The 24564-nt window shown below is 44.3% G+C and overlaps 1 protein-coding gene across 3 annotated transcripts in view; it reads left to right on the forward strand.

The window, feature by feature from the left end:
* LOC149203499 (hydrolase family protein / HAD-superfamily protein) overlaps positions 1-24564 on the forward strand; it is a 494119-nt gene that overhangs the window by 45791 nt on the left and 423764 nt on the right. The gene's annotated exons all lie outside the window — the stretch shown is intronic.

Consider the following 24564-nt stretch of genomic DNA (forward strand, 5'->3'; position numbering starts at 1 on the left):
TACTGAGAATCAGGTCGGTATAACCGACGCTGTCACCTTAGAGTTATGAATGGTTAGATCAGTAAAACTGACGCCACGGCATACTCCAGTAGAGGACGGATAGGATGGGAGCGGAAGAGATTAGGAAGGATAGGATGATTTTAGAATAGCTTGGGAACCTGAGTAAGAATTATCCATTTAAAATCATAAACCTAAAACGCTAATTTTATAATCTCCTGACATTAAAACAAAATTTTGAAATCTAACTTCGGGACGAAGTTTTTGAAGGGGGAGTGTATGTAATAACCCTTCCAAACCTTATATTAAAAACTGATTTGATAAACTTTATACTAAAAATAATTATGAATAAAACCTTGTTATAAATATAAAGTTTAAACTTATAACTATAAATATATAAATATTAAACCTCATGAAATTAAAGTTTATATTAAAAGGGGATATAAAATATCAAACCTTACGTAAAGAGATAACGCAAAACATGAAATAGGAGTAAAGCACAATATCTGATACTGAAATGCATGCGGAGGCGTGTCAGGAGGAAGAAGAGCGGTGGCCGTAAGCAGGAGGGTGGCCACTGCCAAGCCTGCCATTATAAAATCACTAATCTGAACCGATCAGGGGGGCGGAAAAACGGAGAATGAAGCGCAGGAGCTGAAATTAGGAATTCAGACCAGAGGACTAAGAATTACCAGTGGAAGAGCATTAACCGGCCTGAGGTTCTGGGCACGGGGGCAGTAAGCTTCTGCGAGTAGCTTACTGGGTTGAGCAGCCATCTGCTTAGTCTGGCTGGGAGGAATTGGTTTCCCGGAGATTGGATCGAAATAGCCACGACATCACCATCACCAGCAGAATCACCAGTTCAGTAGCAGAATCAGTAGCAGTTAAAGTAAGTACAAATTTAATTCTTCAGGTTTTCTGTATTTTAGATTCTCGTTACTGTGTGTCAGGTTATTACATAGAGCAGATTTATGAAGAGATAGGAGCAAGGCCATCAGGATAGCCAAGCCATAAGCAAAGAGGAGCTACCTAAGGAGGCATATCAAAGCATATTACAGGATATCAGAGCAAGAGAGGCATTCATATATGCAAAGGAGGTCTTGGACTAAGAGGCACTGCAGGAGGAACCATATAGCAAGGAGGCATATCAGAGTCATCAGGAGCCATCGGAGGAGCAATGGATGCGTTTAACAGCAAACAAAGGACGCAGAGAGCCATCAGAGCAAACAGGAGTAGACAGAGCCACCAGAGGAGTAGATGGAGACGAGAGGAGCTAATAGAGCACGAAGCACCACCATCGGAGCCATAGAGGAAGCAGACAGAGCTAGAGGAGCCAAGAGGAGCACACAAGAGGAGCCAAGAGGAGCACACAAGAGGAGCCAAGAGGAGCCAAGTGGAGCACACAGAGTGCTGTAACACTATCCACGACATAAACATGCATATGGCGGCAAAGACCTGTATATGCATTTAACGCAAACAGAGCTATCGAAGGCGAAAGACTTAGACTCATATGCAAATACACTGATGGAGTGAAAAAGGCAGAGTTTATATTGTATGAGCAGAATACATTATCGGAGGAGAAAACCCATATACATATGCTTTAACACTATCGGTGGGCACATATTAAAAAGTTGGAGAAAAGTTGCTGAAACACCAATTTCTCCGTTGCTGAAACACCGGTACTTGTAAAAAAGTTGTCGATACACCAGTTTCGGCGTTGCTGAAACACCAATTTTGGCGTTGCTGAAACACCTCCGTGACGACATTATATTTCGGCGTTGCTGAAACACCTCCGTGACGACATTATATTTTCAGCACATCGTAAACATGAGGAAGTTGAAGCGAATGGAGGAGGGAAGCCAGAAGGTCGAGCGAGTGTTGAGGAAGCCGAAGCTCAAGCGAGCGAGCAGGAAGCCAAAGAGCCATTGAGTAAGCGGAAACGAATAGACAAAGGCATGAGAATGTATAAAATAGTAAAAACAGAGAGCTGTTGCTGCTATTGCTGTTGCTGCTGCTGTTGTTGCTGCTGTTGTTGTTGCTATTGTTGCTGCTGCTGCTGTTGCTGCTGCTGTTGTTATTGTTGTTGTTGTTGCTGCTGTTGCTGCTGTTGTTGTTGGAGCCTTTTTTTGGTGTGGCAAAGAACCAAAATATGAGGTAGCAAAAGCAGCAGAGGTGGTTAAATATTGTATGAAGTTGCTGGTGAACGTTGGTGAAGAATGCTGCAGCTGTTGAACGTTGCTAAAATACGCTGGAGGAAATAGAGGCCATGTGAGGGTCCAATAGAACAGAAAGAGGGTGCAGCAGAACATAAAGAGGGATGAAGGACCAACAGAATAGTAGGCAGTCGAAGGGGAGAAACAGCCAGCAGAGAAATAGTCATGCTGAAGCATTCACTGTGACAATGAGAACATAAGCTTGAATAGAAAATTGTTCTTTATACAGAGTTTAGTGCAGCTAACAGAAGACTGACTAAAGCTGTGTGAAGACATTATCAGAGAGAAAAATGGCTATTGGAGACTGTGTGGGCAGTGTGCAGAGTTGTAAAGACTCATTCTTAAGAAGACTAGTTGTCATTGATACTGTAGCCTGGAGACTACAATGAAGCTGTAAATAGACAGAACTCAACAGAGAAGAGTTCTGAGAGCAAAAGATTACCATCAAACAGTGCCTTGACAAGATAGGATCGGAGTCCTTGGGGCTGGTGCCTCAAAAGCAAGAAGGATTGGAGTCCTTGGGCTGGTGCCTCAGAAGTAAGTAGGATTGGAGTCCTTGGGGTTGAAGCCTCAGAAGTAGGAAGGATTGAAGTCCTTGAGAGTTTGTGCTCCTAAGTCCAAGATTGGTGTCTTGGCAAAATAGAGTTGGTGCTCTGGAGGTTGGAGCCTCACCAAAGTCTAAGTTGGAGCTTGGCAACTGATTGCAACCATCTATATATTGTATCTATTTTACTGCACAATTTATATTAATAAAAGCATTTATTCTTGTTGTTCATCTTGATGTTTTAACTGGTAAAACAATAGTGGGAAAAAGAAATACTGATTCACCCCCCCTCTTAGTATTTCCAACAATGTCACCCTCACTGGGCACTGTGCTGCCTCCTCTGCGTCTTTCTCTGCCTCTCTGTTGCATATTCTTGGCTCAGGAGAAGATTCTCCAACCAAAAACTATCTCTGCCCCTCTCTACGTGATCACAACGAAATCACTGCGTTGCTCTAGCCTTAGCAGTTCAATCGGACTGATCAGCTCTCAGTGTGTTCTCCAAGTGCCCATCAAGCCTTCTCTTATAATCCTCTCGTTGATCAATCAACAATCCAAATTAGATTCTAATGAATGGCTAGGTTCATATTGACTTGATCTCTTCCTTCTTCTAGAAGTTACACCCACAGTTTAGATTAATAACCATTAATTAGTTTAATTTCCTAAGTTTAGACTTAGGGTCCCATTAAAAATAATTAATTATTTTAATACAACTGTCTCCGGGTGGAATTTCCCAAAATGATTTCTGGGTATTGGAGAATGCATGTGTCTAAGCCTCCCTGCAAATTTTGAGATATGCTACCAGAAATCAACACTCCCTCTTAGCGAGGAATGTGCTGTAGCAATGAACCTGCTGAAGCATCACTCTGTTCTATAACATCTCCTTCTGAGCTACTAATGTCTGACATCCTATCCACCAACAACTGCGCAAACGCTGCATCTGTACTACTGTTGACCCTGCCACTGCCAACTTCATCTGCACTGCAACCTTTTCCAACTGCTGCTGCTACGACATCAACAACGGAAAAGCATCCCAAATTACTGAACTGGTGTTCAGTATGAAGCATCTAACTGCTGGAGTCTGACTGGTGCTAGTCTCTGTGATGGCCCTCTGAATCCTCTGTGCTGCTGCTGACCTCTGCTCTGTGCTATCTGTATTGCTGGCAACTCTGCTCTACACCGCTCAGTCTCTAGTGCTCCTAGCCACTGCAACTGTCACTTCAACCTCCTCTGCATCATCTGACACTTAGCCCATCCTGCTACTACTTATCTGGGCTCCCGTAGCAAGGTATTGATCAGAGAGGTGGACTCCTCAAGGATCCTGCCCATCTGTAGCTCTTTCGAACTATAACTCTAAATCAGCCCACCTTCCTCCTGGAGGTATTTCGACGGTCATGGTAAACTTCTCCTCCTCGATCTTCTTGGGTGTAGCCTTCAGATCATGCTTCTCATCTTTATCCTTCTTCCTGAGAGGACACTGTGTTGCGTAGTGACCCATTTCACCACACCTGAAGCATTTAATCTTCGAAACGTCCTTCTTCCGCTTTTGCTGCTCCTGCTGCCCCTTGGATGCAAGGGCTGCATTCTCATCCTCCTCCTTGGGCTTCAACCCACTGCTGCTGCTTCTGTCGAGTTTACACTTGACCAAGTCTCTCCTCAGCGCCCCTTGCTTAAGCGTTGCCCACGTCTCATCCCAATTTGGCAAAGTCGCCCTGCCCAGGATACTCTGGACAAAGACTTGCCAATCTTCAAAAACAAAATTTAGGGCCAGTCTTACCATCTCGGACCCTTGAGGTGTAGACCCCACAGCTGCTAACTCATCTCGAGTCTCCTAAAGCTTCCTGAGGAACGGATCAATGCATTCCCCCTTCTGCATCTGTATGGATCTCATCTTTTGCTGCTCGGAAGATCCCTGATACAACGTAGACAATCCATCCCTCATCTCCTTAGCAGTCCCTCTACTAGCGATGTGACAGACTACATGATCTTTCACCCCGTCTAGGATCACCGTCTTCGTCTTTGCTATATCTCCCTTGTACTTCTTCAGCGGATCTGGATCCGCAGGCTCTGCCACCACGCTGTTGACATAGACTTTGAGAAAATGCTCATCCAGGAGGCATGACATCCTTGCCTTCCAGATCACATAGTTGGATGCCCCATCCAACCTATCTTGATCTCTTAGTCCACTGGCTGCCATCTCTGCCAAATAGAAAGTCGAATGACCTCCTCTCTCCTTTGCGCTGCTGCTGGGCTAGCCTACGCACTCCCCGCTGGAGTTAGTAGATCTGCTGCCCCTTGTTGCTGCTCAGCTCGTGAGAATTTGAATTCCTTGGCTAGGAATTCTCTGAGGAAGAAATTCCCTCAACCGTGTCTAACTCTTCCCTCTGACGTCTTTTCTGCCCAAAAATTGCCTGCAGAAAATTGGGTCCCACCAGAAAGAAAACCCCCCTCTTTGTTGGATCTGCTGCGCTGCTCCCTTTGACGCTGGCAAACTTCAATTTGGAAGTCTTACCTCTCTGTCAACTCACTGAGAGAGAGACTTACCTCGTAAATCTTTGCCCTCCAGTTTGGATTGTGCAATCCCTCTAGGGATTCGAATTGTTGCCTCTGCAGGAATTTCGAATTCCCTTCTTCCTTCAATGCTGGGTCTTCTGACTCTGTTCTTCTTGCTTCACCTACAACTCTGATACCATGTGAAAATTTGGATGCGCAAATTCCTACTGCAGCAACTGACAATATTTCTCCTACTTGTTAATTTACATGAACAAGTTATTTGCAGTTTTCTACAACAAACATTGAAATACATACACTGCAGCCTACACCATTTAAATTTATAAGCGGAAACAAGAAACTAAATAGGAAATAGATACAACACAATGACACCGTTATTTTTGGACAAAAGTTCCCGGAAAAATCCAATGCGGGAAAATCGGTGCAACAGTTATGAGGGTTTTTATTATTAAGCAGTAGTTATTTCTGAATACAAACTCTGGATGCCTTGCTAGCTATCCAGTACAGAGAATATCACTTGGCAGAAGAAATTAGTGAGATTACCTCACTCTACACTGCAAGTCCCCAACTACTTTTGCTCTGTCCCTATGTAATCACTGTGTGGGCCTGCGTCACTGCCTCTGAGGAACTGTGTCACTTCCTCTACTGGATCGATTTGCTCTCAGGAGCCTCGACTTCAGCCCTCCCGACTCAAAACATTGAATTCCCAGCTAAATTTCGGACTTCTGCATTGAAGACACTGCGTTGCTTTGCGTGAGCCCTTTGTGGCTCTACGTCACCTTCACTGGGCATTGCGCTACCTCCTTTGTGTCTTTCTCTGCCTCTTTGTTGTGTATTCTTGGCTCAGGAGAAGATTCTCCAACCAAAAAATATCTCTACCCCTTTCCACATGATCACCACGAAATCACTGTGCTGCTCTAGTCCCAACAATTCGATTTCACTGATAAACTCTCAGTGTGTTCTCCAAGTGCCCATCAAGCCTTCTTTTATAATCCTCTCGTTGATCAATTAATGACCTAGATTAGATTCTAATGAATGGCTAGGATCATATTGACTTGATCCGCCTTCTTCTAGAAGTTACACCCACTGTTTAGATTAATACCCATTAATTATTTTAATTTCCTAAGTTTAGACATAGGGTCCCATTAAAAATAATTAATTATTTTAATAAAACTGTCTCCGAGTGGAATTTCCCAAAATGATTTCTAGGTATTGGAGAATGCATGTCTAAGCCTCCCTGCAAATTTTGAGACTTAGAGCACATCCGATGCTACCAGAAATCAACATCTTTTTTCGGGGGGTCAACGTGCCCTTGTTAGACACTCGAATCTGCGTGTCCTTCATGTCCCGTGTCAGGTGACTTAGGCACCCAATTATGCTTGTAACTGAATGTAATGACCCACTTATAGTAAAGTAATATTTATGAAAATTAAATAAAATTAATTAAATTAAAAATTAAAAAAAAAAAACTTTAATTCAAAATTAAGATATGTAGATAAAATCAAATCAGATTTGATTTATAAAAATCGACACGTATCATAATTGAGACACGATGATGGAGGATGTCGGTAATGGAAATTTATAAGAAGGAAGCAACGGTTGGAGGAAAAGGGGGAGGAAGGAGGAGGAGAAAAACTGATAGACAAAGTCTGTTTATGATCAGGAAGACCTGACTTGTTTTGAGGTTTCTGGGCACGGGGGAAACAGTTTGCTTCGCTTGAGAAGTTTACTGGACTGAGTAGCAAGGTTTTGCTCAGTTTGGCTGGGTGGTTTCGGTCTTTTGGTAACTGAAGCAGGAGCAGTTGAGGCTTCATCGACCGTAAGACTACAGGTAAGTACTTTCATTGGTTCTGTTAATTAAATTTGTAAAATTTAGGAAATTTTATTACAGGATCATGATCTGTAATTTCGAAAACTTTACTGTCTCTGCATCTATTCTTTTCTTATTCTGTTCATAAGGAAAAGTTATTAAAATAATTCACAGTTCTTACATTGAAGTTTAGGCGAAGTGGTGGGATGAGATGCCTGAACCAAGGTGAGCGCGCCCCACCAAACAACATGCAAAAGATGGTGATTTTAGGTGAGGTTGCTTGCATGAAGGTAGGCGCACTCGACATGATATAGACCATGAAGGCGTTGTGCGTGGAACGGGCCCATGGTGGAATGAGCACACGCATGACGTGGGCATGTGGATTGAAGGGATTTCAAGGACCACATGGGCAAAGGTGTTGGGCGATATGCTCGCATGACGGGTGCCGTGGGCTTGTCGTGCACAACATGCAATCCACCAAGCATGCTAGGCATGCTAGCGTGTGCACAAAGGAAACCAAGGGGTGCGCCAACAAAGGTCAAGTTGGCTTTAAGGTTGAATGAGGGTCGGCCCAAAGGGCATGACGCCAAGACCATGAGGGCTTGACGTGTATAAGTAAAAGAGAGGTTGTGAGGATGGAGACACGACCAAGTGGGAAGCCAAGTTGCAAGACAAAAGGACAAAGAGAACAAATTCACAACTACAAAAAGGAAACAAAGTCATAGGATGGAGGGCACATGCGACTCGCTTAACCGAGCCAAGAAGGTCACATGAAGGTTTCTGGGCAGGTTGTGTTTCTAAGGGTTGGGTTTTGGCTGATCGTGCAAGTCTTTGGACTACACTAGTCTTTAGCTTTTTGTGAGTCTGGGTCAAAGTGCAAGCTGCCAAGCTGTGCATGACTTGGATAAAAAGTAATTATTTGGGCAGGGCATTGGTTTAGCCAACCACTGACCTGGCTATTGTATATTGAAGTTGAAGTTAATAAAAGAAGGGGAGGATTTTCTGTTGGGAGCCCCCCATCCCATGTAAAGCTTGTACATGTTTTATGCTTTTGTTATATTGTTGTTTACTGTGATATCGCAAGATTGTTAAGTTAAGGATTGTTGAAGTAAGATAGCTGAATTGTACAAGTAAACTTGAATAATTGTCTAAGTGCAAAAGACAACAAAGGCCTATTGTGTTTGAAGTTGCTAGAAAACTTAATTCCGCAAAGGCGTAGTTCAGGAGTAAGTAGTTGTGTGCCTTGTTACCCACCGCCTGTGGGTAGCATATATAGGAGAATTTTTTTCCTAGATGGTCCTCAGCTGGCAGCCGCAACCCCTTGTAGCCCCAGATAGCTCGATGTGCCATTTTCTCCGCCACCTGAGCCAGTGATGTGGTCCCTCGCCCATCTGTTATGAATGTATATTTGAAGGTGGGCCTCCCAACACCAAAGGTATGACTTTTCATTGGTATAGTTGAGTAGTTTTCCGTACTTGTCATTTGCACTTTTGGGCATGAATTGGTGGGGGGATTCGGCGGAAAGAGTGGGTTAGGTTCATATTATTGTCTCCATTGCCCAATTTCGTGGTTACCCTATATCCTAGTCCCGTGGGATCTCCTTTACTGGCCATTAGCTTTAGGATTGGCAATCCCGATTTTGGTTGCATCGCCTCGCTTCCCAACACCACCTACATTACTCCCTTTCCACTCATTTGAGTGCCATTCATCTCTTTTCCCGTCCGGGTCCACATGTGTCCATTGGGTCCACATAGGGTTAGCCTCGCCCTCCCCTCATCCACACCTTGGGTTGGGCCTGGAACGATGCCCCAAAGGTTGATGTTGCTGAAAAGAAAGTAAAAAGCATAATTTGGCCACTCTCAATAGGAAATGTACTACAAAATCCAAAAGATGGCTAAGACATACAAATTTAGCACAAACTCGAGCATCAACTCTACCCCCTTTTCATGGCCATCACCCTGGTTCCTATGGGCCCTAGATGAGCCCCTTCCATCATTAAGGAACCCATGATTGTCCCAACCCCTCGTGGGCGATGAATTGCCCCACCTCAAGGGGGTATCTGCTGCTACATTTGACACATCATGCTCCTCATCCCCTAGAGCCCCGAGTAGTTATGAAGAAAAATCAATCAAAGGCAAAAGGAATATGAAGAAGGGTGGAAAAACAAAGGCTGGGGTAACTCATGTATCATGATTTACTCCCTCCTACACTCATATACCCAGGTGTGGGCTTCCCTTGTTATAGCTACCCATGTACCTTGACATGTGGTCTGGATGTTTCCCTTGATCCCCCACTCCATTCCATCATCATATCGTTTGCCACCTACCTATTAAAGGATGTACTATGGACATGCCATCCCCTTTAGTGGTTGAAGCCGCTTAATAGGGTCCTTGGTTAACCCCCTTTTGAGCTTGGAGACACTTGTACTTGCCAAAGCCCACTATGGAAGGGCATGCCACCATGAAGTGCCCCCTTGATCCCATAACGTGTAAGCATTATTACTTGATTATTCTAATGATTTGTTGTATTGGAGGGCAAGGGGACGCATTGAATCTCATGCAGGATTGCAAGTGGGTTTTTATTTGGGGCTTGGTCTCCTTATACGGGGTCTTAGCCCTCCAGAGGGCCACATTGGCACTTGTAGGGTGAGCATGGACAGCCATGGGCCTCCACCATAGTAGATATCACTTCATGGATCCCCAACAATGTTCATTGATGGCTCGTGTTCCACCTTTTGGATGAGGATGATGCACCTAGTCCACCATGCCCAACCGGCTCCATAGTTGCACCACACACTTGGCAGATGTTCCAGGATGCCTCCCGCTGCAGATGGATAATTTATGTCACCACTTCAACCCTTATAGATGGTCTACAGGGGTAACACCCTCCTCCCACATCTACCTAAGTTACTGACCAATCGGGGTAAACATGTGACGAGAAGTTACTATGATATGACACGACCTCCTAGGTGACCTTAAGGAAGTGGAATCGACGGAAACCCACAACACATACCTTCTGTACCTTCTATAGGACTCCCAAAATGCATCCTAGTCATTCCCCTGACCAACCCCCGGTCCCACTGACCTTTTAGACCACTAAAACCCTCAGACGCTCCCTTGATATGGACAAGGGTGCATCTGGAAACCTCCAGACGCATGCACAACATGGGTATGCATGTGTCTGGGGACTTTTCTCCTCAGACTTGTGCCTGTGACTCTGGGATTTGTGCCACTTTTCAAGCCCAGAATCCAGGTCATTGCCCAGAAACCCCTGTAGCTTTCAGAATCCATAAATTACATGACCACAAGAATTACAAATCAAAAACTAACTCCAAGACTAGGCCTGACCATCCCCAACTGGGACTGACATTCTGTCAAACACTTGGCATCAATGCAATCTACAGGAAATGAATACAAGGCAGAGCATAAATGACTGATAACTCATATGAGACTTGACAAGAAGGATCACCACCCTCTTCCCTTAACTGTTTTGACATCAATTAGGTCTTGCATCCATTATCCTTTCAGTTACAAGTAAATACATGAAATAACCATAACAATAACCAGTCATATAACCATGCTTATAACCAACATTAAATCATGTAAATAACAATGAGATAATGACCATTAAAGCCACATATTAATGTTGATTTGGGGTAGCATCGGATGTGCTTTAGCCATGAAAATTGGTGGAGAGGCTAAAGCACATGAGATCTCCAAGACCCAGAAATGGTTTGGGTAGATTCTAACCGGTTTGGGAGATACTAAAATAATTAATATTTTTAATGGAGTTCCTAAGTCTAAATTTAGGAAAAATAAGATATTAAAATAATTAATATTTTTAATGGAGTTCCTAAGTCTAAATTTAGGAAAAATAAAATATTAATGGGTATTAATATAAAACTGAGTTAGAAGGTTCCAAAAGTCATGGATCAAGCCAAATCTAATATTAGCCATTGATTAGAGATTTAATCTCGGTCATTGATGGACCAACGAGAAAAGTATAAGAGGCTTGAGGGTCAGTTGGAGGACACACTAGAGTGATCAGTCATTCATTTTGCTCGAGCGGGTTTGCTAAACAAAGTTGAATCAGTGATTAGTAGCGAGGGGCAGTGAGTATGAGGCAGAGAGGTAGAGACGATACTGAGAGACCAGCGCAGAAGCAGAGACAACAAGAGCAACAACTAGTCCAGGCTACGCAGAGCCTAGCAGAGGCAGCGCAAAGCCCAGAGAGACTACGTCATCCACGCAGAGGGCAGAGGGAGTGACGCAGAAGCCTTCAGAGGCTGCGTAGTGCCTCAGAGGGTTGACACAAAGGGTCCTGGGGCTGATGCAGTGGCCAAAAGGGCCAACGCTGTGCTTCGATTGTGCCAGAGAGGGTTTCGTGGGACATGTTTTCTGAATACTTGTTTCTAGATATAGAGATATTGCTTCCATGTTTTTTCTCTGCCGGGTGAGCTGGTTTAGGCACTCAGATGTACTCTGATAAACTGCATAATAATAAAACCCTCTGAACAGCTGCACCTGTTTTCCCGCATTGGGTTTTTCCGGGGACATTGGTCCAAAAATAACGGTGTCACTTGTGTGCTTGTTTTCTTTCAGTTGATGATCTGTAGATGTTGATACTATACTTGTGTTTATTTTCAGTATTTACATGGTAAATAACTTGTTAAGTAATTAAACAAGTAGGAAGAAATAAACCAGATAGTACAGGAAGAATTTCTAACGGGTTAAACTTAGAAATTCCAACATGGTATCAGAGCGTGGTTGCAGATCACAAGAAAACTGAAGGCATCAGCCGAGCAGAGCATTTGCAGCAGATTCAGCTGTCCCGAGTGACAGAGCTGATCCTTGCAGAAGGCGATAGAGGAAGGAGTGACGCAGAGGGACTGCATCATCATTTTGGGCCAGAGAAAGGCAGTGCAGAGGCTAAGGGAGGCAGTATCAGGCTCACACAGAGCCACGCAAAGGCCAGGAGGGCTAACGCAGTTGGCTGGGGGAGTTGATTTTCCGGTGCCGGGATTGCGCAGAGCCAAGTGGCTCAATCCTTCAGTTGTTGGGGTATAGGAGGCTGTGGGTAATTTGCGGAGCAAAGCTGGTGGGGTACTGTGGTCAGAACAGTACCTAACAGGGAAAGACCAAGGTGGAGGGAGTTGCTGCCGAGGCAGATTTCTAGCCAAGGAATCTGGATTAGTAGATGATTGGAGTGGGGAAACTTGACGTTGGCAGAGGGATTTCCAGAAGGGAAATCAAGACTTGGAGTCGAACTGAGAACTTCCAGACGAGAAGTTGAGAGACTTAGCAAGAGTCAAACAGAGGACTTCTAGGAGGGAAGTAGAGAGACTCGGAGGAGTCGAAAGAAGAGCAACGAGATGGCCGTGAATGGGCTAAGAGATCAGGATAGGCTAGACAGAGCATCCAACTTTGTGGTTTGGAAGGCCGGGATCTTGTTTATTGTAGACAGACATCGCCTCAAGGGCTTCGTCACAAGAGTGATAGCTGTCCTAGTTGACTCAGTAGCTAATAAAAGGTACGAGGAGGCAATGGCGAAGGCGAAGTGCATCATCCTTGATGGGGTCAAGGATCATGTGGTACCACATATTGCTGAGAAGGAAACGACAAAGGAGATGTGGGATGCCTTGAAGACATTGTACCAACATACTTCTGTGCAGAGGAAGATGCTCCTGGAGAATCAGCTAAGGGCATACCAGATGTAGAAGGGAGAGCAGATAGATGTCTTCCTCGATTGCTTGAAGGAGATTCGTGACCAACTAACTTCCATAGGGGCCACACTGGATGTGGAATTGATGGTGAGGACCGCACTAAACGCAGTTTCTGAGGATTGGGAGGTATTTGTCCAGAGCATACTAGGCAGGACGAGTCTTCCAGATTGGGAAGAACTGTGGGCGGCTCTTCGTCAAGAAGAGATCAGATGGCTGACCAAGGCGGGGAGTAGCGGCAAAGGGGTTAGAATCAAGAAGGAGGAAGAAGAGGATGCGGCTCTAGCATCTGCGGGAAAGCTGGAGAAGAGGAAGAAGAAGGACCTCTCTAAGGTTAAGTGCTTCCATTGTGGGGAACTGGGTCATTTTGCAAACCGGTGTCCTAGGAAGAAGAGCAAGGGAGAGGCTTCGGACTTGAAGGCAATGCCTGCAAAGGCGGAGAAAGAAGTCGAGGATGAGGACGATTGTGCCATGAGTGCTCATGTGCCACTTGAGAAGAAGTGGGGAGACATTGAGCTGTAGTCAGGAGGACTACAGGCGATGAGGGGCAGGATCCTCGAGGTACCCAACCTCTTGGATTATACCTTGCTACGGGAGCCCCGAAGAGGAGTAGCAAGACTGGCGGATGTCGGTAGAGACAGATGCGGATGGAGCGGAAGAGAGTGCTACAGTGCAGGAGTCTTGGGACAACGCGAGGCTAGTAGGCTGCAACAGTGCGAGAGGCAAGGGAGTGTTGCACTAGTGCAAGATGGCACAGAAAGGTGTGCAACGGTGCGAGATGCAAGGAGTTGTTGCGACAACACAGAGGTCAGTAGATGGAGCGCTTGTTAGCGACAAAGGGAGCTTCAGCATGGGGAGTGTTTCTAGCCTGACAGGGATGTCACAGTTGGGTGGATCAGTTACTTACTTCTCAGTGACTGAGTTGCAGTGCAGTAGTAGTATGTAGTAGCACGATGCAGCATGATGAGAGGGGATGCAGTGCAAATGCAGTGTTGGGAGGATGGACTAGCAGTAGCACGGATGCAGAGGGAGCTGTCGTATGGATGTAGCAGTGGAAGAGGCAGGGCCATGGGCAACAGTACAGGATGCAGCAGTGCAGAGGATGTTGGGCGGGGAGGCCTGACATCAACACAGGGACCGGTGCCAGATGATCGGGGTAATGCTAAGTGTGGAGTATTACTAAAGCACATTCTTCGCTAAAAGGGAGTGTTGATTTGGGGTAGCATTGGATGTGATCTAGCCATGAAAAATGGTGGAGAGGCTAAAGCACATGAGATCTCTAAGACCCAGAAATGGTTTGGGCAAATTCTAACTGGTTTGGGAGATATTAAAATAATTAATATTTTTAATGGAGTTCCTAAGTCTAAACTTAGGAAAAATAAAATATTAATGGGTATTAATATAAAACTGGGTTAGAAGGTTCCAAAAGTCATGGATCAAGCCAAATTTAATCTTAGCTGTTGATTAGAGATTTAATCTCGGCTGTTGATTGACCAAAGAGAAAAGTATAAGAGGCTTGAGGGTTAGTTGGAGGACACACCAGAGTGATCAGTAATTCATTTTGCTAGAGCGGGTTTGCTAAGCAAAGTTGAATCAATGATTAGCAGCGAGGGGCAGTGAGTATGAGGTAGAGAGGCATAGACGATACTAAGAGACCAGCGCAAAAGCAGAGACAACAAGAGCAGAGCCAGTCCAGACTACGCAGAGCCCAGCAGAGGCAACACAGAGCCTAGGGAGACTGCGTCATCCACGTAGAGGGTAGAGGGAGTGACGCAGAAGCCTCCAGAGGCCGGGCAGTGCCTCAGAGGGCTGGCACAAACGGTCCTGGGGCTGACGCAGTGGCCAGAAGGGACAACGTTGTGCTTTGATTGTGTCGGAGAGGATTTTGTGGGACAGGTTTTTTGAATACCTGTTTCCAGATATAGAGGTATTGCTCCCGTGTATTTTTTCTCTGTCACGTGAACCGGTTTAGGCACCTAGAGGTACTCTGATAAACTATATAATAATAAAACCCTCTGAATAGCTGCACGGTTTTCCCGCATCGGGGTTTTCTGGGGACATTGGTCCAAAAACAACGATGTCACTTGTGTGCTTGTTTTCTTTCAGTTGATGATTTGTAGATGTTGATACTATACTTGTGTTTATTTTCAGTATTTACATGGTAAATAACTTGTTAAGAAATTAAGCAAGTAGGAAGAAATAAACCAGATAGTATAGGAAGAATTTCTAACAGGTTAAACTTAGAAATTCCAACATGGTATCAGAGCGTGGTTGCAGATCACAGGAAAATTGAAGGCATCAGCTGAGCAGAGCATTTGCAGTAGATTCAACTGTCCCGAGTGACAGAGTTGATCCTTGCAGAAGGCGACAGAGGAAGGAGTGACGCAGAGGGACTACGTCATCATTTTGGGCTAGAGAAAGGCAACGCAGAGGCAAAGGGAGGCAGTATCAGGCTCACACAGAGGCCAGGAGGGCTAACGCAGTTGGCTGGGGGAGCTGATTTTCTGGTGCCGAGATTGTGCAGAGCCAAGTGGCTCAATCCTTTAGTTGCTGGGGTATAAGAGGCTGTGGGTAATTTGTGGAGCAAAGTTGGTGGGTACTGTGGTCAGAACAATACCTAACAGGGCAAGACCAAGTTGGAGGGAGTTGCTGCCGAGGTGGATTTCTAGCCAAGGAATCCGGATCAGTAGATGATTGGAGTGGGGCAACTTGACATTGGCAGGGATTTCCAAAAGGGAAATCGAGACTCAGAGGGAGTCGAATTGAGAACTTCCAGACGGGAAGTTGAGAGACTCAGCAGGAGTCGAACAGAGAACTTCTAGGAGGGAAGTAGAGAGACTCGGAGGAGTCGAAAGAAGAGCAATGAGATCACCGTGAATGGGCTGAGAGATCAGGATAGGCTGGACGAAGCATCCAACTTTGTGGTCTGGAAGGCCAGGATCTTGCTCATTCTAGACAGACATTGCCTTAAGGGCTTCGTCACGAGAGTGATAGCTGTCCCAGTTGACTCGATAGCTAATGAAAGGTACTTGGAGGCAATGGCAAAGGTGAAGTGCATCATCCTTGATGGGGTCAAGGATCATGTGGTACGACATATTGCCGAGAAGGAAACGACAAAGGAGATGTGGGATGCCTTGAAGACATTGTACCAACATACTTCCGTGCAGAGGAAGATGCTCTTGGAGAATCAGCTAAGGGCATACCAGATGCAGAAGGGAGAGCAAATAGATGTCTTCCTCGGTCGCTTGAAGGAGATCCGTGACCAGCTAACTTCCATAGGGGCCACGCTGGATGAGGAATTGATGGTGAGGACCGCACTGAACGCAATTTCTGAGGATTGGGAGGTATTTGTCCAAAGCATACTGGGCAGGACAAGTCTTCCAGATTGGGAAGAACTGTGGGCGGCTCTTCGTCAAGAAGAGATCAGATGGCTGACCAAGGCGGGGAGTAGCGGCAAAGGGGTCAGAATCAAGAAGGAGGAAGAAGAGGATGCGGCTCTAGCATCTGCGGGAAAGCAGGAGAAGAGGAAGAAGAAGGACCTCTCCAAGGTCAAGTGCTTCCATTGTGGGGAACTGGGTCATTTTGCGAACTAGTGTCCTAGGAAGAAGAGCAAGGGAGAGGCTTCGGACTCGAAGGCAGCGCCTGCAAAGGCAGAGAAAGAAGTCAAGGAGGAGGACGATTGTGCCATGAGTGCTCATGTGCCACTTGAGAAGAAGTGGGGAGACATCGATCTATAGTCAGGAGGACTATAGGCGATGAGGGGCAGGATCCTCGAGGTACCCAGCCTCTTGGATTATACCGTGCTACGAGAGCCTCGAAGAAGAGTAGCAGGACTGGCGGATGTCAATAGAGACGGATGCGGATGGAGTGGCAGAGAGTGCTACAGTGCAGGAGTCCCGGGACAACGCGAGGTTAGCAGGCTGCACCAGTGCAGGATGGCACAAAAAGGTGTGCAAGGGTGCGAGATACAGGGAGTTGTTGCAGCAGCGCAGAGGTCAGTAGAGGAAGCACTTGTTAGCGGTAGAGGGAGCTTCAACATCGGGAGTGTTTCTAGCCTGACAGGGGTGTCAAACTTGGGTGGATCAGTTACTTACTTCTCAGTAACTAAGTTGCAGTGCAGTAGCAGTATGTAGTAGCACGATATAGCATGATGAGAGGGGATGCAGTGCAGATGCAGTGTTGGGAGGATGGACCAACAACAACACGGATGCAGAGGGAGTTGCCGTATGAATGCAACAGTGGAAGTGGCAGGGCCATGCGCAGCAGTATAGGATGCAGCAGTGCAAAGGATGTTGGGCGGGGAGGCCTAACATCCGCACAGGGACCGGCGCTAGATGATCGGGGTAATGCTCAGTGTGGAGTATTACTAGAGCACAGTCCTCGCTAAGAGGGAGTGTTGATTTGAGGTAGCATCAGATGTGCTCTAGCCATAGAAAATGGTGGAGAGGCTAAATCACATGAGATCTCCAAGACCCAGAAATGGTTTGGGCAGATTCTAACCGGTTTGGGAGATATTAAAATAATTAATATTTTTAATTGAGTTCTTAAGTCTAAACTTCAGAAAAATAAAATATTAATGGGTATTAATATCAAACTGGGTTAGAAGGTTCCAAAAGTCATGGATCAAGCCAAATCTAATCTTAGCCATTGATTAGAGATTTAATCTCGGCCGTTGATGTACCAATGAGAAAAGTATAAGAAGAGGCTTGGGGGTCAGTTGGAGGACACACCAGAGTGATGAGTGATTCATTTTGCTAGAGCGGGTTTGCTAAACAAAGTTGAATCAGTGATTAGCAGCGAGGGGCAGTGAGTACGAGGCAGAGACGATACTGAGAGACTAGCACAAAAACAAAGACAACAAGACCAGCAACTAGTCCAGTTTACGTAGAGCCCAGCAGAAGCAGCGCAAAGCCCAGAGAGACTGCATCATCCACGCAAAGGGCAGAGGGAGTGACGCAGAAGTCTCCAGAGGTTGCGTAGTGCCTTAGAACGCTGACGCAGAGGGTCTTGGGGCTGATGTAGGTCAACAGAGGGTTGATGCAGTGGCCAGAAGGGCCAATGCTGTGCTTCGATTGTGCCGGAGAGGGTTTCGTGGGACAGGTTTTCTGAATACCTGTTTTCGGATATAGAGGTATTGCTGATGTGTATTTTTTCTCTATCAGGTGAGCCGGTTTAGGCACCCAAATGTACTCTGATAAACTGCATAATAATAAAACCCTCTGAATAGCTGCACCGATTTTCCTGCATTGGGTTTTTCTGGGGACATTGGTCCAAAAATAACGATGTCACTTGTGTGCTTGTTTTCTTTCAGTTGATGATCTGTAGATGTTGATACTGTACTTGTGTTTATTTTCAGTATTTACATGGTAAATAACTTGTTAAGAAATTAAGCAAGTAGGAAGAAATAAATCAGACAGTACAGGAAGAATTTCTAACGGGTTAAACTTAGATATTCCAACAATTAATATGTACAAAAGCAAGAGAACTTAGCTTTTATTCAACATAGGCAAAGCCGACCAGGTTCAGGACTTCCACGTACCACCCAACTGTAGACACGCCTGAACCAAATCTTTCTTTCAGCCAGTCACCCTCGTGCCATATTCCAAGAATGAATGTGGGATCTCATGGTTAAACCAATAAAAAACAAACAAGGGAATCCAGAGGTTAAACCACCTCCACCCTCACCGAACTGTGATCTCACCAAAACGACACCGAGATCACAAAACCAAACCGAGCTTGGAATGCCTCCAGACTCTATCACTATCCTCAAGGAATTGTCTGTCTCATTGTCTCTTAGGCTTTACTGCAATCCACACCGGGTCACTAGGCCCTAAACTGAAACACCAGTCTCTCGGGCTTTACCACAATCTACACCGGATCACTAGGCCCTAAACTGAGACTCCACCCTTAGGCTTTACCGTGTATCCCACCAAAACTGGTCAAGGGATTCCTAGGCCTTTGGGAATTTTCCTGAGACCACCTCTGCCCTGGATTCCGAAACCATCCGGTAATTCCGAAGCTCACAACCGAGAAAACAATCCCATCATACCATGGCTATTCGGAAAAAGGCAAGGAAAGGCTGAAAACCACTGTTATAACCCGACAAAACCATGCCACTTAAGCCATGCATGTCAAAACCAGTTAGGAAATCACACATGCAATATGTTACCTGCAAGTATTCCTGCTGAAGCTGCTTGATCCTGCTCCTTGCTTTCTCTTTCCTTTCCTTTCCTTTCCTTGTCCTTCCTTTGCTTGCTTTTCTCTTCCTTGCTCCAAAGCTAGAATGCTTCAAGAAAACTCTAAGTGTCCAAGAGTGAGAGGGAGAGAATAATGAGAGAGCTCCAAAACTGAATTGACCAAAAAACCATGAACTGATTCTTAGAAGCCTTTTTATTAATGAGGCCTCTATTTTCATCATTTTCCATTATTTTCCTTCAATTTCCTATTCACATGCAAGCTGTGACCTTTCACCTCCATTTTCTCCTATTTTCCTTTATTTTCATAAATAAATGTGCCAAAAATACCTTTTTTCCTTTTTAATGCCTTTGCCATTGCCTTTGCAAATTTCCCTTAGCCATAAACACATCCAGTGATGTCCACTAGGATATCTTTGCCCAACATTCAACTTGGAATAAATGTCCCTTAACCGTGGTCTTATTTGCCTTTATTAACTTTTATTACATGAATTTTTAACCAGGGGCTGTTATAGACCTCTCCCCCTTGGGGAACATCGTCCTTGGTGTTAAACCACACCAAGACCTCAACAAAACTGTTGAAAAGTAAACATACTGTACATGGAGCTTTATAACTTTGCTCGTTGCAGTATTTACAATGAATGACCTACTCAAAAACAAAACATCATGAAAACATGACAAGATAACAACCATACCGCTTATTGGAGCTTTATAACACAACTGGTTGCGGTGTTTACATCCATATACATATGTACATATATCAAAACATCAACAAAACATATGCCAAACACATACCAAACATCAAACCAACATTGCACGAAGCGGGGACGTGGAAGCGTCATTTCCCAAAATTCTAGGAAGTAAGCGTCTCGAAAGCATCTACTATATATATATTTATATTTTTTTGCATTTATATTAAAAAAAACATCCAAAATACCAAATTAGTTGTAGAAGACATGAAAACATGCATATTTTTACATAAATCAAGATAGATATGGCATCCATTGTACATCATTGATTAATTATTCCAGCATCAACCTTCTAGAATCTAGATTCCTCCTCTTGTCTAGCCTTTGCCTCTACTTCAATTCTATAGGGATATTAGTCAACATTGCCTAATTTTGATCAAATAGATTAATCCAAGCCTTATAATATGGTAGAGAAACCTTAGCATGCCTGATCAATGATTTTGACTTGAGTGAAGGGTACATAATTGCTACGGCCATGACAAAGGGGTTCAACAATCAACAACACCAACACTGGGGTACATATAGGGCTTGGTTCTCTTGATTAAATGCCAATCACATGCCCTCATACATGATATAATCCGATGAATCGCCACAATCCCATTGATCTTGAAAACTATTAAGTCTGTTGAATTTTGAATGGGATATGAAATTTCATTTTCTCCATATGAAGTCTAATGAGGTTGGAACCACTCTCAAACATCTTGAGTCATTTCATAGTAATGTTAAAAATTTAAGTAAAATGATGGAAATGAAAGATAAAGGAGAATGTCACTTTCATTCTAAGAATTTAACATTACCATTAGGGAGCATCTAGGAAGTGTCTAGGGAGTATCAAAGGGCACCTTGGGAGTATTTGGAAAGTGTATTTCCTCACAAAACAATTCGAAATTTGCAAAAAAAAAAAAAAAAAAGCCCCGAGGAACTGTGTGAACCGTCCACCTTCTCTCGGATCCGCTCGCGATACACGCCTGAACCTCCATAGATCCGTACTCGATCATTTCTGGATCCGCGGATCGACCCCCCATGGATCCAAATTTCTAGGAATCACCAAAAAAGGCGGATCCGATTTTCGGATCTGCAGTTCCGTCGTAGGATCGATGGCAGATCCGTACGGGACGTGGTTCTGCTTCCAGATTCTTGGGGGGGGGACGGTTCCTACAACATTGCATCAAACCAAAACTGCTTTGCCTCCATTGGCAAACAAAGAAGGATACATGGCCCGCATCTGATCCGCCATCTCCCATGTAGCTTTTTTGGGCCCAAAGTGCTTCCACTGCACTTTAACTTGCTCTATGGCTCTGTTCTTGAGCATGAGCTGCTTCCGCTGCAATATGAACTGAGACTCTGATTGTAATTCCCGTTTTTTCTCCACTTGCAATACAGACCAATCAATAACATGATCAACATCCTTTATATACCTTTTAAGCAATGAAACATGGAAAACATCATGGAATTTCACTGTTGGAGGCAGTGCAAGTCGATAGGCCACTGGTCCAATCCTCTCAAGGATCTCAAAAGGCCTGCAATACTGTGGTGCCAACTTGGCACATGATCCAATCCTCAAAGATCTCTTCTTGGGCTTGATGCACAAATACACATGCTCCCCAACCTGAAACTCCTTGAATGCCCTGTGCTGGTCCGCATAACTCTTCTGTCTATCCTGTGCTGCCTTTAGATTCTTCTTTATAACCTGCATTTCCTGTTCCATGTCTGCCAACATATCCGGTCCAATAAGTACCCTATTCACTGGATCACTCCAGCTGATGGGAGTATTACAACTCCGCCCATATAGTGCCTTGAAAGGACTCATCCTCAATGACTCTTGATAACCATTTTTGTATGCAAACTCAACCAATGGAAGATACTCCTCCCATCTTCTTTGTTGGTGCATCACATACATCCTCAGCATATCCTCCAAGATCTTGTTGACCCTCTTTGTTTGTCCATCTGTCTGCAGATGATAGGCTGTACTGAAGGCCAAATCTGTACCCAAACCTGCAAATAGTTCCTTCCAAAACTTGAAAGTGAACTTCGCATCCCTATATGACATGATATTCTTCGGAGCACCATGTAATCTCACGTTCTCCCTGATGAAAACTTGTGCCACTTCACTGGCTGAATATTTAGTATTTACAGGAATGAAGTGAGCTACCTTGCTCAACCTATCGACCACGACCATGATAGAATCATGCTGTCTCGCTGTCCTTGGAAGACCTATAATGAAATCCATGGAAATGACCTCCCATTTTCATTCTAGAATCAAAGTAGGCTATAGTAGACCACCTGGATGCTTACATTCCGCCTTCACTTGCTGATAATCCAAACATCTAGCCACGAACTCCGCCACTTCCTTCTTCAGATTCGGCCAATATTAGAATTTCTTTACCACCGTCAATGTCTTCTAATATCCTGGGTGACTTGAGTATGGCTTCACGTGAAACTCTCTCAAGACAAGCTTCTTGAGATCACTGTAATTTGGCACATAGATCTTGTCCCTGAATCTCACCAAACCATCTGCCGTGAGACGATAGTCTGCATCCTGATCACCTGTACCTGTACTCTGTTGTAACATGTGCATAATTTCCATGTACCTGTTATCCCGCTGTCCTACCTGCAAAATCCCATCTTGTAACTCTGTCCCATAAGAGCTCATAGGTGCTATATGATTCACCTATACCTTCCTGCTAAGAGCATCTTCTCATTTCCCTTAATTTATCTGATCTCGAAGTCAAATTCACTAAGGGTAGCCAACCATCTAGCTTGCCTGGCATTTAGATTCGGCTGGTCAAACAAGTATCTCAACCCACTGTGATCGCTCATCAATACAAATCTCCTACCAAGAAGATAATGCCTCCACATCTTCAAGGCGTGAATAATAGTTGCCAACTCAAGATCATGAGTCACGTAGTTCTACTTGTGCTCATTCAACTTCCTGGACTCATAGCACACCACCTGTCCCTCCTGCATAAGGACCCCACCAAGTCCTTTTTTACATGCATCTGTACACACTACAAACTCTTTATCTGGATCTACAATCTTAAGGACTAGAGCATTGGTCAACAACTGCTTCAATTGCTCAAAACTAGCTGCACATTCTTCTGTCCATTCGAACTTCTTACCTTTCCTCTGCAAGGATGTCATAGGATATGCAATGCATGAGAAGTTCCTGATAACTCCCTATAGTAACCTGCCAATCCATGAATGATCTCACCTCATCCACATTCTTAGGAGTTGCCCACTCCATGATGGCCCTTATTTTTTCTGGATCTATTGCTATGCCTTCCTTGGAAACAACATGTCCCAAGTAATGCACCTCTGTCTGAAAGAAGCTGCACTTGCTAAGCTTGGTATACAACTGATGCTTTCTTAACAATTTCAACACTTCTGATAAATGCTCGACATCTTCTTCTTCATTCTTGGAGTATATCAAGATGTCATCAATGAATACAATAACAAACTTGTCCAAATAAAGACGCAACTATTCATCAAACACATAAATGTAGCTGGGGCATTAGTCAAACCGAATGGAATTACAACAAACTGTTAATTTTAGGTATGTTCTATGCTAGAGCAATTTATTTAAATTTTCACAGTTAGCAATCACATCAGCGTTAAGATAAACTGCAGATAGAACATAAATATAAATCGCAGAAGACAAGCCAAGACAAGAGGACACAAGATGTGGTGCTAGCTAGGGACAAACCCCACAATGTGTGGGGAAACCCTTGATCAATTCTTCTTTTATGTTCTTCAAAGTTCAACAGAGAGAGAGAGAGAGAGAGATAATACATTTACAACAGAAGTCAACACTTTAACTGATCTAGCATAGATCATTTCGTATAATGATGAGATCAGTTGAAGACATTCTACTTCAACTGATTCTCCAAGGTGACTCCTTCACCTATCATCGCGCCGCATCTCGTTCATTTGCTGCACCTCACCATGTAGCACCATCATGCTGCATCATGCATTATCATGCTGCTCATGATCTCATACATCACTAAGCTACCCATACATCATGCTGCCCATGATTTACATTAAGCCCATAATCTACATTATGCCTATGATCTACATTACGCTGTCCATGATCTACTCACTATGCTGCTCATACATCATGAAGTTGCTGCTATACTTTTGTTGCTTCATCATAGAGCCATATGTATATCAGCCTTAGCTGCTTGCTATGGCTTGCAGCATAGCAAAGCAGCTAGGCTATAGTTCCAGATTCCTAGATCCAAGGTAGCAGCTTAGCCCTCTTCGTATCTCATCCAAGTTACTGTCATATACAGTCATATTAAGGATCACTTTAAAATCCTTGTCATATAACCATATGTCTCTGCCATACGAACATTCATAACTGCTGCCATACGAATATTCATAACTGAATTCGAATCCATTGTAGTGTAATGCAATGTCAGATATCTCAGAGATCATTAGCGTGCCACTGTAATTTAACAGAGTCTTGGAGATATTCGAGTCATAGACCCTGATCTACGCTTTCCAGGGCTGAGAACATCACTGCAGAGATGGCTCCCTTAACTGCAGCTCCTTTCATACTTGTGACTGCGGCTAGGTTTCCATGAACAGCGTATTACTCCATGACCAGCGTATTATTGTTTCCATAATCTGCGTGTGAATGACTTCATGAACAACGTGTTACTGTTTCCTTAATCTGCGTGAATGAATATTGACTGCGTTGAATTATATTATGGTTCCATATGACAGCGTTCCATTTAATAGCATCATGACTGCGTTCCAATATATATATCTTTATTTCCATATTGCGTATTTATATTATCGTTCCATACCCATACATATGACAGTGTTCTA

Source organism: Pinus tabuliformis, chromosome 2_1 (assembly GCF_031772625.1).
Source record: "Pinus tabuliformis cultivar Carrire ecotype Pingquan chromosome 2_1, CPIR1, whole genome shotgun sequence".
Classification (NCBI taxonomy): domain Eukaryota; kingdom Viridiplantae; phylum Streptophyta; class Pinopsida; order Pinales; family Pinaceae; genus Pinus; species Pinus tabuliformis.